Raw genomic sequence first — 14275 nt, 5'->3', positions numbered from 1 at the left:
AACAATTACAATAAAAGTTATTATTGGAACCATTACCACTGAGCCATCCTAAACACATTATTAAGGTGGAAATATGAATTTCCGCTGCACATAATGAATATACAATCCTCTTGCTGACTGAGAGTTAAGAGAGCACCCTGTCGTGGGAAAGTGGAGCCAGGTGACCTCTTCTTCTAGGCTTGGCTGCTCAGGCTAATTGGCACTGCACACCTTCTAATGAAGGTCAAGTCTCAGCATCAGCAGGCTTCAAGGACAATTAAAATCACTACCTAGATAGCTACTTGCAGAAGTAAGTCTTTTGTTGAGGGCTTTTTATTTCTAAATAGCTTTTCACAGAAAAGACACAGGGTCATATATCATTCATTTCAGCTACAATTCTAAATGAGAATGTAATGAAACTGGAGATCTGTTCTTCATTGTCACTGACAATTCTCCATCTCACCCATTAACTCCACCAAGAACTTCTGTCTGTATCAGCCAGACAGGTGTGTACACCTTCATCAGCCTCCCCGGTTTTAAAGGCAGCCCCACTGCCTTTTTAAGGTCAGAGACTACTCTACATGCTACCCTTAATCTTTAGATTGTAGGAAAATAAAAGGTTAAGGATTTGTCCATTAAAATATAAGGATCATTGTTCAGCATGAAAAATTGGATCAGCTATGTTGGATGAACTGAATTTACAAATTCTAGTCTTTCTGACCATTCAAGGCACTTGTGGCAGAGGCTGCCATGCAAGGTGCCACCTGCTCATCAGGAGCAACAACCATTCCTGCATACTCAGACACAGATGGCACAGCATTGGGATCAATTTGAGGTAATTATCTTGCCTAAGGACACTTGAACACTCTACCTTCTGAGACACAGCCACCCGTGCAGGAAATCTTGGTAATGCAAAAGGATCCTGACATTGTGCTATTATCTGAAACTCGGTTGAGATGCACTGAGAGTGATTCTGATGTTGCCTTGGATGATAACAACCTTTTAAGAACGCACAGTTATTCAGGAGGAGGAGATGTGGCCATTTCTACAAGAGCTTGTTTTACTTGTGCTGGTCTTAATGCAGTCACCGTAGGAAACTGCTTGGAGTGTTTGGCTCTCAATGTGTGTGTTGCACAAAACAATTCTGTTTTAGTGGTTGGAGTGTACAGACCTCCCACTGCTTCCTCCTCAGCTGTTGATGAGACCGCTCATCTATTAGCTCCATGGAAAGATTCAGAGATTGTTTTACTGGGGGATTTTAACTTGAAGTGACTGAGCTCAGCCTCTGATTATTCAGTGGAAGTCTGTAGCAATATTACTCTTTCACAGACAATTACTGACACCCAGGCCAAAACTTAAAACACCCCTCTGAGTCATCTCTGATTGACTAAATTTCAAGAGACAGAAAAGCCAAAATGACTGACTCTTAGTGATGGACCTTCTTGAATAATCTTCTGGAAAGTTACATTCATGATAATGACAAAAATTCCCAGATGTTGAATTAGCTCTTAACCATTGTTGTACGTTTTTTAACTCAGTAGTAAACAAGAACGCACCTTTTGAAAAAACAGGGTACAGAATAGGTAAACTCCCGGGTTCTCAGAAGAAATTTCAGCCTTACTTAAAGAGAAAAAACTCAAGCCTGGGCGCTTGCCAGACAAACTGGGGACCCCAGTCACTGGCTTGCTTTTAAGGCTATGGCACACCAATCAAACATTCTCCAACAAACACAGATGTTTGTTTGGTGTGCCATGGCTGTCTGTCCTTGTTTAGAGTTGTTTGGAGATGTTTGGCCAGATTCCACATGTTCAGTCCTTGTGTGTCCGTGTTTGAAGTTTGTTCAGTTTGCCATGCTTTCAAACAGACAATTACCCCCACAGTATGCACATAGAACACATATCCATAGCAACATAGCTAACGCATGCCCAGTATTGGCAGTGAATTCGCTGGACCAGCTGTGTATGTGTTGTCATTGTTGTGTTGAGTGAGGTGATTTAATGGAATGGTGTGGTTTTGGACCTTGGAAAGACAGGAACTCTTTGTAGAGCTGTGGGAATCAAAAAATGATCTGCATGATGCTTCATGTCAGCGATTTTCCAACTGACACAGCCAGATGAAAGCAATTGCAGAGCTTGCTGAAAAACTCAGGACCAGTGGTAAGTGGGTTAGCTAACATAAACTGTGAACTGTACAAGACTGTTGAAACCTGATTATGGTAATGACACAAATGCTACAAATAATGGTTAACAGTTCAAGTTCAAATGAAAGATTGGCTTTGTGTTATGACCAAATATTAATATTGTATATTTAGAAAAGTTATACTTGATCCTTGGGCCTGTTCTGATCATTATTTATGATATTGCTTTTTTCTGTAACAGGGTGTAATATACATCTTTATGCTGACGATACTGTTTTGTTCTGCGATGTGGATGCTGTACATTCTGCTGTTTAATCCCTTCAGCGTTGCTTTGCTGAGTTGCACTCAATAAACATGAATAAATTCTTAATGCAGATTAAACTAAACTCGTGTTTATTCTACAGGAATAAAACATGTTTTCCTCTGCATTGCAGAAAGACACTTAATGAAGCAACTTTCTCAGTCCTGGATTATGGTGACATTATATACATGCAATATCTTGGACCTGGTCTGGAATCAAACTCAGACAGACTTAGATATGACCACTTAAATGGCCTTGTTCATAAATATCATTCTTACCTTGTGCTGCTTTCTCTTTAAACTTAAAGCATTTTCCCATGCCTGTCTAGTACTTCTCTGGACTTTGAGTCACACTGCTGCACACACAAACACACACACACACACACACAGTGTGTAAAAGAGAGGCAGGGGAGGGGAGAAGGGGAGAACAATTCAGAGTGAAAAAGATGGACAGATAGAGAAAAGAGGGAGACAGAGAGAGAGAGGGAGGGAGGGAGGGAGAGTCTGAACCACTGAGATAACTCTGTCCAGGTGTTCAGAGCCAAACAAAGGCTCTTTTCAGGCCCTGATGAGAACGCACTCCTCCACTTGTTGCAAAATATACAGGATAGAAAAAAGAGCACAATTGAGGCAGAAGCTTATATTTTCTCACTGTAGGCTACCAAAATATGGACCAAGGGAAGACCTACCCAATTACATGAGCCTCATTGCTTCCAGTAAACAAGAGTATTAGCTGGGGGAGAAAAGAGTGGAGGTCAGAACTGTGAACACTGACAATAAGTGAATTGTGTTATGTTGCAGTTTAGTACGTATCACTCTGTTCAAAGTTCTTCATGGTCAAGGTTTAGAAGACAACATGCAGAAATCATCCCAGCAGGAAGAGTGGGTCATTGTAAATACGCCTACAAAGCAGCTATCCTTGTCTCCTACTATTTACATTTACAGACCACTAATTTGCAGCTGCAATTATTTTTTGTCATACTGCTGGCTGCATTTCTATTAACAGAATTAGTAATAAACAAAATCTCTGATTTTACAATACAACACCCATGCACGGTGACTACAGCATTATTAAACCTTTTCATGGTTCTGTTTAGGCACTCACAGCACCTCAGTTGAGGCATAAAGAAGGATCGTGGTCTTAGTTTAATACAGAGCATGTCTAGAGTGACTTGAACCACATGAAGCGGTGCGATTGTTAACATGTAACCAAAACCACTATCTTTTTCTAACCCTACACAATGTGATCACGTAGCCTAAACTTAGCCACTCAGATGTGAACTTGGACTCCGGACCCTCCCACCAACTCTGGTGTGGTAGATAAATGTACATAAGATGTGTGGATATAATCTAGGCAGCAATTATGTTTGCCAGCACAATGTAATTTGGAAACAATTTAATATAAAAATGTAATTTATGGAGGAATTAAAAAAAAAAAGTAGTCCCTTCTTTCAGTTTGCTCACAGCACAGGATGTGCACATGTGCAGAGGAATATACAGACATGGTGACAGACTGAATGGAAGAAAGACATTCAGAATAAAAGCATGACAATTATGTAAAAACAAATAAGCAAAAAATGAAATATTGTGCGGTATTTAATTGTAATACGAGCTAAAGGAGACAACAGACTAATAACTGGAGTTAGACAATACTGTAAACATTATAATATCATGAGTCACAGCCTGATTAAGCATAAGTTATATCTCAAAATACATCCTCTAACCTGAAATTAATCCTCACCAACAAATATTGAATGTATAATCAAACAGGACAGTGTCTACTTTATACCCTGTAGACTTGTCTTTCTACACTATATAAATAACTTTCATTTCCTTAAGACTGTCTAAACCGCATCCCCTTTTATGTTGAAGGTCAGAGGTCCACATCAGAGGTCTTCTTATTCCCATGATGAACACAACTTGACTGAGCACTCATCCAAACATTTTGTCCCCTCACAGTTTATTAATGTGTGTGCAGAGTTGATCCACAACTATGCACCATGTTTATCAATCCATTTACTCAGTTTATCAGTCCGTTCAACAGCTAAAAGGGTCGACCAACTGAAACTCTTCCAGTGCTGACTGCAGAATTAGATGTGATGTTATCATGGGATGCATAACACAACCGTCCACTTCCCACAGTCTTCACTGCACTGTAAGAGCATCACTCAACATCATGTGTTGCCAGTGGATGTTGAGCAATTTAATTCTATAAGCAAGTGTCGCATTAGTTTGGGAGGTTGTGTTGAATTAATGTTGAGAAGAGTTATATAACTGAACAAAATGTTGTAGTAGCAGTTTTTGGGACCAGAAGTCGTTTGCTGGGATGGACGACTGTGGTCATTGTCTCAGCTTTCCTTTTGGCACTATTTTTACCCAGGGTTTCATCTGGCCTCGACATCAACATCCATTCAACGCAGAGAGCTCTGTGGGCTCAGCTTGCAGAGGGATATGTGTCTGCCTGGCGGCCCTCTGTCATCCCTCCCTGCCTAAGCTCACAGAAGTGAGATGGCAGTCTTTTGATGTCAGGAAGAGATTCTTACTTCTGGCTGTTTCTCACCAGTTCACATCAGTCCAGCCTCTTACCCAGTCTGTTATAAGGAGTGAGAGAGTGCTTTGTGTTTTCAGATCAGAGCAATTTGCAAGTTCATTCATGAACGGTGTTAAACAAAAGGAGCTTAGATTCAGAGTCTCTCATCACTGCTTCTAATGGGCAGTAGATCAACTTCCCTACCTGATGGCATCTCAATTATTTAACTGCACGGTTGGGGAAGAAAGTTAAACTTGATTTTCTAGGAAACTGGAGGTTAAAGTGAAAGGTCTATTTCACTGACAACCAGCTGCAGAGAAAAATCCATGTCACACTGGAACAATTTCCGTGGATAGAATTTAGATTTTTTTGATAATTTCAAATAACACATAACATAATACAGCAACAGGAAGGAACCATCATCATTTTGCATGTTGTGGAGATCAGATTTGAAAAAAAGGGGAATGTAGTGAAGTAGATTTAACAATGCTTCTCTCTGAAAAGAGAGGGACACTCCAAAAGAAGTCTCAGCAACTACTGTAACTTCACATCTTGTAATGAACACAAAGAATATATCCAGGTACCTTGTTTATGTCCGACATCATGAAGAACTTACCAGTGCTTTTATTTCTGCTTGGAGTGAGGAGGGTTCATGGAGGAGGCTTGACAGAAGCCACCCTCTGCATAGCCTGGTCATCACAAAACCTTTGCTACAGTTCTTCTCGACATTAGGCTTCCCCAGGGGATTTAACGAGGGTCCCAATTTCCAGTCCAAGGTGTTTGCACAGACACTGACCACAAAACGGCTGATACTTACATGTTTGAAACCCAGTTGAGCACTGGAGAGATTTCATTAGTTCAGTGTTGTGCATACGCTGATGTGAGTATGTGTTATGTCTTCTGTGTTCTGTCGACATGTGCTCCCTCTCCAGACGATCCTCTGTGCCACCTTCAGTTACCTGACGTACTTGTTGCAATGTTTTCCATGGTAATCTTCTCTTGATGAAGGTTACTTATCACCACAAGCATGTCAGGAGGCCATTGTGTCACATTGGTAATACAGTCCATGAGTCATACCTGTTCCCTCCCGATCAGGAAAATAGAAGACACTGACAGAGGATCAAAAAAAATAAAAAATGTCAATGCAGGCACTTTTTGGTGGTGGTCCTAATGTTTCACTTCCCCCTTAAGAGTTAACAGTTTTGGTCTTTTTGTAAATATGTTAATCCTTTTTGTTGAACTTTCAAAAAAAAAAAACAATGGCAAAACTGATTTGCTCTGCGATCCTTTCACTTTCACTGTAAATACTATAAAGGTCCACAGGGTACACACCACATGCTTTCTTGATTTGTAGTTGTTGTTTCATCTCTATCTTGCTATTTGAATATCTCCAGCTCCCCATTTTGTCCATTTTTAAGGACATGACATTTGGTTCTATTGTTCAAAAATAGACAAACTGACCACAGGTTTTGTCATTAGAAAATCATGACGTCTACAAATGACAGCCCAGCACTAATGGTGGACTCAGTTACTTCAAAGCCACACTTAAACAAGTCAAGTCACCTTTCTCCCATGTACACTGTCTACCTCTCTGCCCAGTGTGTGGTGCCGAGGTGGGCTGCTGAGATGAAAGGCAGTCTGGTAGATAGTGTGTCACAGTGCAGACATAGCTAACATCCCCGCTCTGGACTGAAGAATGTAGCAGCTTTGTGAGTGGATGCAAAAGCTCCACTCTAATGTGCAGGATTGAATGACAGAACAATGTTTACATCTCCCTTTTGCCCTGGAGGTGGTGGCGGGGGGGTGGGGCGGTTGGTACTGGAAATAAGAAGGACTGTTAGTCTCCATTCACACTGCAGAACATGATGCTCATCCATTTCATCTTATATCTGACTTTTTGGATGGATTTTATTTGCTGGAGGACATTCATGCGTCTCACTGTTTCTCTTCATGGCAGCAAGTGAAAGCACTGCTGATCTGCTTTACAGATTAACTGCAGCAAAAATCCACAGATTCTGGTTGGCTGGCAGGTGTGTCTAAGAATTGTAATGGTTGAATCTTGTTGGTTCAAAGAGCAGAGCTAAAGCTGTATAAAACACCTATCAATTGAGCAACCATATCTGTTATATGTTGTCATCTCAGGCTTGAATGAGCTGACAGTAAAAACGTTTCGATGTATAGCAGATATGCAACATTCCTTTTTACCATTGGAATGGCAAAAAATATAATGGAAATGAAATCGGTGAGTCAAAACATGCACACATGTATTTGTTTGTTTTTCTGCAGAAGGTTGCGAGCATGACCTCAAACCCAGTGTGGACAGGTGCGTGACCAACCAAAAGTTGCAGTTTTGGTGATCAGAGTCCCTGGTGCTGGCTGGAACAGGATGAATACGGCGACGGCCGTCGTCTCAGTATTAACCAATCACATTAGGACATTATATTAACACAACACGACATTAAAAACAGCAAATTGGCATCAATTTGTCAAGGACAGCTTTTGTAGATGAACAAGGAACAAATGCACACCATTAATATACACCCCACTCAACTAATTACACAGAGCCACAGCATCTGAAATATATAGCCTACAGCACCCCAAATGCAGATAGCCTCTGAAAATTGATTACATTGTCATATTACTGATAAGGTGAACAATTTGCTAAAATGTATCATGCTCTCCACTGTGTCCTGTGCAGTCTTTCTCTGTTCTGCCACCAGAAGAACTGGGCTTGTCTCCTTGATCCTCTCAAAAATGACAAAATGTTAGGGGAGTTTTCAGTTTTTCATATCACTTTAATGTTACCCAACTGTACACACACACACACACACACACACACACACACACACACACACACACACACACACACACTTGGGGTTGTGTTCCTCTGCAGAGAAATGCAATGCTTTAATGGCAGTGCCACAGAGGACGTATCTCCTGTTCTCCTGTTGCAGAGAAATTCTCAGAGGCTGCTTGTACACAGTACACAGCTCCAGTGAAAGTGTTGGATACATCGAATCGAATCAATACGCTCTATTGTGTGGAAAGTCAGGGCAGTTCTGTAAGAGACTCCCACAGCATTTAGGATAGCTGGCCTGCTCTCCTCTGCTGTTCAGGGGAGCATGAGTGGATCCTGGATTAGTGCACACAGTGTGTTCTGTCTGCACACACAGTCATCTCTCTCTACCTGTTCCTCTCTCTGTTTGAAAAGGAATCAGCAAAACCTTAAAACCTGGTTTGGAGCCATCATGACAATCTATCCACCCTAAAAACCCAGCCAGTCCGCCAGTATTAAGAACACAGGTGCTTCTTTCATGTTGAACAGTTTTAGAATAGCTCACATGTGGTGAAGTGTGTGAAGTTCTTCACAGTTGTGTCCACACTTTGTGCAAGTTAGGCCTGGTACAGTCTACATGACACAGTCACAGTTTGACAGTTTTTCAAGATTTGAGACAAGAAGTGTTCAGTCAGCACTCAGAATCCACGCTCAAGCCCACTGCAACAGGTCCTCTAGTCTGAGCATTGCGAGTTGTTGCAGATGCTACAATGGTTTTCCAACGTGTATGATTTTAAACAAGAATCCTGTTTCCACCTGTTATCAGGTCCGGGCCGAGTAGGCAGGGTGGTTGTCAATCAAACAGAGGGGGGAGGTAAGAGCTTGGTTTGAGGGATTAAATTAAATTAAATACAGATGATTATGTGGCTGTCTGTGACCAAAGTAGCTTTGAGAGCCATCTCACTGTTTTATGGTGTACATAACACATAACATGTTTACACATTTGTGTTTATTTTAGTTCAGATTTCTGATCTGGACATTTACGCAAATTAGCACATACTCAATGGACGTTGACAGTATTTTCTAATTTAAGGAGTGATAAATGTCCAAAGTCTCTGTAAAAAGCTCTCACTCAAACATGTCAACAAAAGGAAATAAGAACTTTTGAATTTTTATCCATCCATCCATCCATTATCTATACACCGCTGAATCCTTTGCAGGGTCACGGGGGGGCTGGAGCCTATCCCAGCCGTCTCTCGGGCGAAGGCAGGGGACACCCTGGGCAGGTCGCCAGCCTACCACAGGGCTACAGATATAGACAGACAACCATGCACACCACTCATTCACACCTACGGACAATTTAGAATCATCAATTAACCTCAGCATGTTTTTGGACTGTGGGAGGAAGCAAACATGCAAACTCCACACAGAAAGATCCCAGGCGGGATCGAACCAGGGATCTTCTAGCTGTGAGGCGACGCCGAGCCACCGTGCAGCCCTGAATTTTTATCCATTGTTGAGATTTCTGTTCTGGAGATGTATGCAAATTAGTGCATATTTAATTAGACAATGCACCTTTTGCATTGGCAGAGAAGACAGGAGGAACAGTGAAGATTCAAAAGTCTTTAATGATTACTGATAATACTAACAGGTAGAGTCAATGTGTGCTTCTGTGTTTTCCTCCTTTTGTCTCTTGTCTGTCTCTCCCCTGTCTGTCTAGTGGAGTGACATCACTCCAGGGCGTGGTTGACAGGCTGGGCCAGCCTCCTCACTGATTGAGCACACCTGTGCTCAATCATTCAATCCAGACCCCCAACCAGTATTCTTCGAATTGTCTGCCTACCAGTGTGGTAACAACTAGACCTCTTCATCTGCTCAGTCTATCTTGCTTCATTTGTGTGCTCAGTTACCTGACCTGTACCTGTGCTTTTGTGCTCAGGTGATTCCAGTCACCTACCCTCATCTGTGCCCTGCCTGTCTACTCTCCCCGTGAGACCTCGTGTGGATTTCCAACCACTCACCTTGTCTGGACCCCGTCAGAGAAAATCCCAGATCAACCAAACCTCCACCTGTGGACCCCTTTGGACCCCATCTGTCTGCTCTCTCAGATTCGCCCTGGAATCCATTGGACTGAGCTTCATTGAACCCTAACCCTCCTTTTGTCAGAAGTCTGACTGGTTTGCTTCTTGAACTTTCATTAAAACTGTTTATTGTGCACACTCCTGTCTGCTCAGTCTGAACTTGGCATTAGAGTTCATTAAAAACCCCCATTACAAAACATAATACAATGTGTTTTCAGGATTATGACAAAGGTTGGGAAAAGGCTTGGTTGTAGGGCACAGCTGACTAGAGAAACGGGCTTAAGTTGGGAGACATAAAAAAACTTGGTTCCTCAGCCATCTGCTTATTCTCCTCGGTAGATCACCGTTGGAGACTGGCCATTGGTTTGGGGAGGATAGACCGGCTGATGCCCCGGCAGAACTCCCTCCAAACTGTGGACCTGTGTCAGACAGTCCAGAGGTATGCCATGCAGATGAGCACATGATTTACTAACAGGCCAGCTGTTTCTTTGGCAGAAGGAAGCGTAGTCAGGGTGACAAAGTGAGAAGAGGGTCTGCCAAGAGGGTCATCAGATCAGAAAATGCTTGCAGGTGTCGGTTTGGAAGGCAACAAGAAACAGTTTGTGGCAAAGTTTAGAAACAAAATCAGTCCTGGGTCATGTTTTTTTAGTGAATTACGTTGCTCAGCAGTACATTTCTGTTCATCCACATAAGTGAAAATTACAGTGGCAAACATTTTTTTCTATATAATGCAATTCACAAAGTAAAACCTCAGACATGAGCTGAGTTGAATCAACACCTTTCACAGTGTAAAAATCAAGCTACATTTTGACAAAGGTGAGATTTATTATGTGACTTTCCTGCTTCTCAGTGCTTCTGGTCAATCCATAACCGATGCTGCTGTCCTTTGCCAGTAAGTTACAATTATGTTATATGTGAAATATGTTTGGGTGAATTAATTGCTGAAATGGAACAATGTGCCTTCGATTTTATCATGTTGGACAAAAAACGATTATTCTTCCATAATTGAACACAGAAAAGAGCAAACAAGCTGCAATAAGAGCAATTAGTATTTACTTAAAGAGAGGAGAAAAGAAAGCATGAAGAGCTCTTAATGTGAACAAAGGTGGGAATGGAAGAGGAATGAAGAGAACAGAGGCAGAGTTTGAATTGGCTCTACTAGAGCAGAAATGTTAAGCAATTTCTTGAAACTATCTTCTCTCATGCATATGAGGCATTCAGCTTGCTTTGGCCCCTGTTCCGAAGGTCCCTGAAGTCTATTTATAAACTCGTTTGGACAATAGAGCTGTAAAAGTGCCTTCTTAACAAAAGATATTCTGCATTTTTACAGTGAATGCAGTGTACAACCCTGCTTCCAACAGGCTGTGAGGCGGAGTAAAGCGTACTGTAAGAGGAACAGAATGCACTGATTTGCAAACCCTTTTCAACTTTTATGCAATTGAATACAGTACAAAGAAAAGATATTTAACCTTCAAACAGATGAACTTAATTGTTTTTTGTGTATATACACTCATTCTGAATTTGATGCCTGCATACTCATGTGCTAATTCAATTTCATGGAAAGTTTTTCAATCTAAGACCATCTAGTGGTACCAAGAGCCGACGGTGTTCATTCCAACTGAAAACACAAAAGTGTTGGATGCAGAAAGGCCAGCTGCTTATCTGTTATGCAAAACACACACCCCTTGAATCAACGTAAATATTTCCAACCTCCCTTTTTTAATTGTGAGCATGAGCCCTTCCACAGACCATACCTGCTTACTTCTTCAAGGTGTTTGATGCATTTGGTTCAGAGAGGGATGCACTTATTGTCAGGCATCAGAGAGAAAGGAATAGCTCGGGGTTTGTTCGCGTGGATGCAGCTGTATTGATCTGCTCCTGGTGCTCTTAAAAAACACACACAAAGCTAGCTTCAGAGCGAACGCAGGGAGCTGTGGACTCACTTTTCATTTTGACTTCAGTGTTGTTTTTGCGTGTAGATGTTTCAGTCTTTTTTTATTCAGTTGTTCACTTTGTATGATAGCTCGTGTCATTTTTGCTTTCGGACATAGTTTATTGGTCTGAGTATGCTCCTATGGACAAAATAGCTCCCTATACATTATGTAGTTTGTTTTTAGTTCACATGTTGCCTTAGAAGTTGCCTGCATTTTAAGTGCTTATGTGTTTTTGTTTTATGTATTTAGTGGAGATGAAAGCTTAAAGGTTCTTTTTAATGTAATGGACATTGAATGAAATTCTTTCTGGAGGGGAGTTAGAAGGATGTACGTCAGAAAGCTGTAATAATGTAAATGTCTCCCTTCAGCTTTACATCCAAAACAATGACACATACTCTAAAGGAAGGATTAGATGTGATACAAGACAGGAATAACTATATTAGGCAATTCAGGAAAGCCCTGAATTAGGTCAAATGTTCACATTCTTTAGTGTCTCTGCTTGGTAATTACAGTATATTCAAAGTTTAGATTATCATCAAGGCAAATAAACTATGATTAAGGTATGGTTGACGTAAGGCAGCTGAAACATTTGATAAATGGAGTCAGTTTATTTAGCACTTTTATCCAAAGCAGTTAACAATTTGCCTCTCCTTTACCCATTCACACACACAAACACACACACAGGGATGATATCTGGTCTAACAAACAGGAGCAATTTGAACTATTTGAGTTTCAGCGCAAGAGCTAAAGAGTTGGTGCTCATGGAAAGTTTTGTTGAGTTCAAGGACACGTTGACATGATGGCAACAGGAGCTGGGGATGAACCTCCCAGCCCTTCAAACAGCGGATGACCCCATCTACCTGTTTAGACACAGCTGCCTCCACTTGGTTTAAGTTAGAGAAAGACCCGTGACAGGACACAAACTCCACACCTGTATGACAGTAAGACATGCTCCATGCTTATCCTCCACCCCGACCATCACACCTTTGCTTTCCTCCTTGCGACTTAAAGGACACACTTCTTCCTGCATTGGCAGTGGACCTGAGCTGCAGATTGGCAGTCACACCTCCTGCACCGCTCAGCCCCCTCTTGTTTAGGCAGTGCACCCATGTCTGCAACTCCCTAACATGGAGAGAACACTGCTGTGAAGTTAGCGGACGACACCACCATCGTTGTAGGCCAGATTACCATCAATGATGAGAATTCACATCAGGAAGAAATCAATGGTCTTGCAGGGTGGTGTGCAGAAAACAACCTACTGCTGAATGTCAGCCAAACTAAGGAGCTTATAACTGAGTTTAGGAAAGAGGAGGCAAAGACACACTCCTATTTATATAAGTGGAACTGAGGTGGAGTAAGGGAACAGTTTTAGGTTCCTGGGAATGACAAACGTCAGATGTCCTTCAATCACAAAGGGATAGCATCCATGCAATTAAAAAGGAGATATTTCTGAGTGAAATATCAGCATTAAAAGATCTTGATAAAAAATGAACCTTTGCTCCTATAGAGCAGATGCTTTTCCTGATGTCCATTTTTTCTGCTAAAAGCGTCAGAAAGTAGATCATGGAAATAATCACAGAGACTTACATTAATGAAAGTAACAAAAGGCTACCACCATATTTTTATCACTTTTATTATTTTGTATGATAATGCCTTTGATTAACATAACTCATTTTCAGATGGTGCCTTTATTGCTATATGAGTGAGTCAATTGCGGCAATTTGATTTGCTGCAAAATGTGTTTTGATGCTAGCCTGACCTAGCATCGAATATGACAGAATAATTATATTATTTTCAAAAAAGCTTTAGGCAGATAACTAAACACCATATAGATACATCATATTGAACTGAATACCTGGTACCTAATTCTCATGCAGCCAGTTGGCAGAAGTCCAAGAGCATAGCATGGTTTCGCTTATTAGTTCTCATCATGGGCCAGGAAATCTTTGTGGTCCTTGAACACTTGTTCCCTCACTTTTTATTCCTATAATCTTCTAGCTGTGCCAGTGCATAGGTCATGCAACATTATGCATGATTGCTACTGCCGCATGTTTACAGAATGTTTACTTCACACCTTCACACCCACAAATGCAGAGGTTATAAATGAGGCCACAGGTCTGATTTACCAATTATAACCCCCGTGTTTTAGGTCTGTCTGGAAGCTTCTCTAAATTCACCATCCCATAGTGGACCTGGTAACTTGCATATTAACATAGAGAAAATTGGTTGACCTAAGAGTGTGAGGGTTGTGATAAGAGGAAAAACACACAGTGGATGTGTGGGTAGACATTTTCATAATTGCCAAGTGTGTGTGAGTGTGTGACCTTTCTGCTACACTGTGTCATTCATTCATATCAGTGCAGGTCAAGCAATCTGTTCTGTGTCCTAACCCTAACCCGCCCACAGGCATCTTTTATGTTACCTGTGGACAATGATCATGTGAGATAATTACAGAGGTTGATATACAGAGCTGCTTGAAAGTTTGTGAACCCTGTACAATTTCTAGCATAAATGTGATTAGAACTTCATTAGGTCCTG

This window comes from Chelmon rostratus, chromosome 1, assembly GCF_017976325.1.
Source record: "Chelmon rostratus isolate fCheRos1 chromosome 1, fCheRos1.pri, whole genome shotgun sequence".
Classification (NCBI taxonomy): domain Eukaryota; kingdom Metazoa; phylum Chordata; class Actinopteri; order Chaetodontiformes; family Chaetodontidae; genus Chelmon; species Chelmon rostratus.
This window is presented reverse-complemented; position numbering follows the sequence as displayed.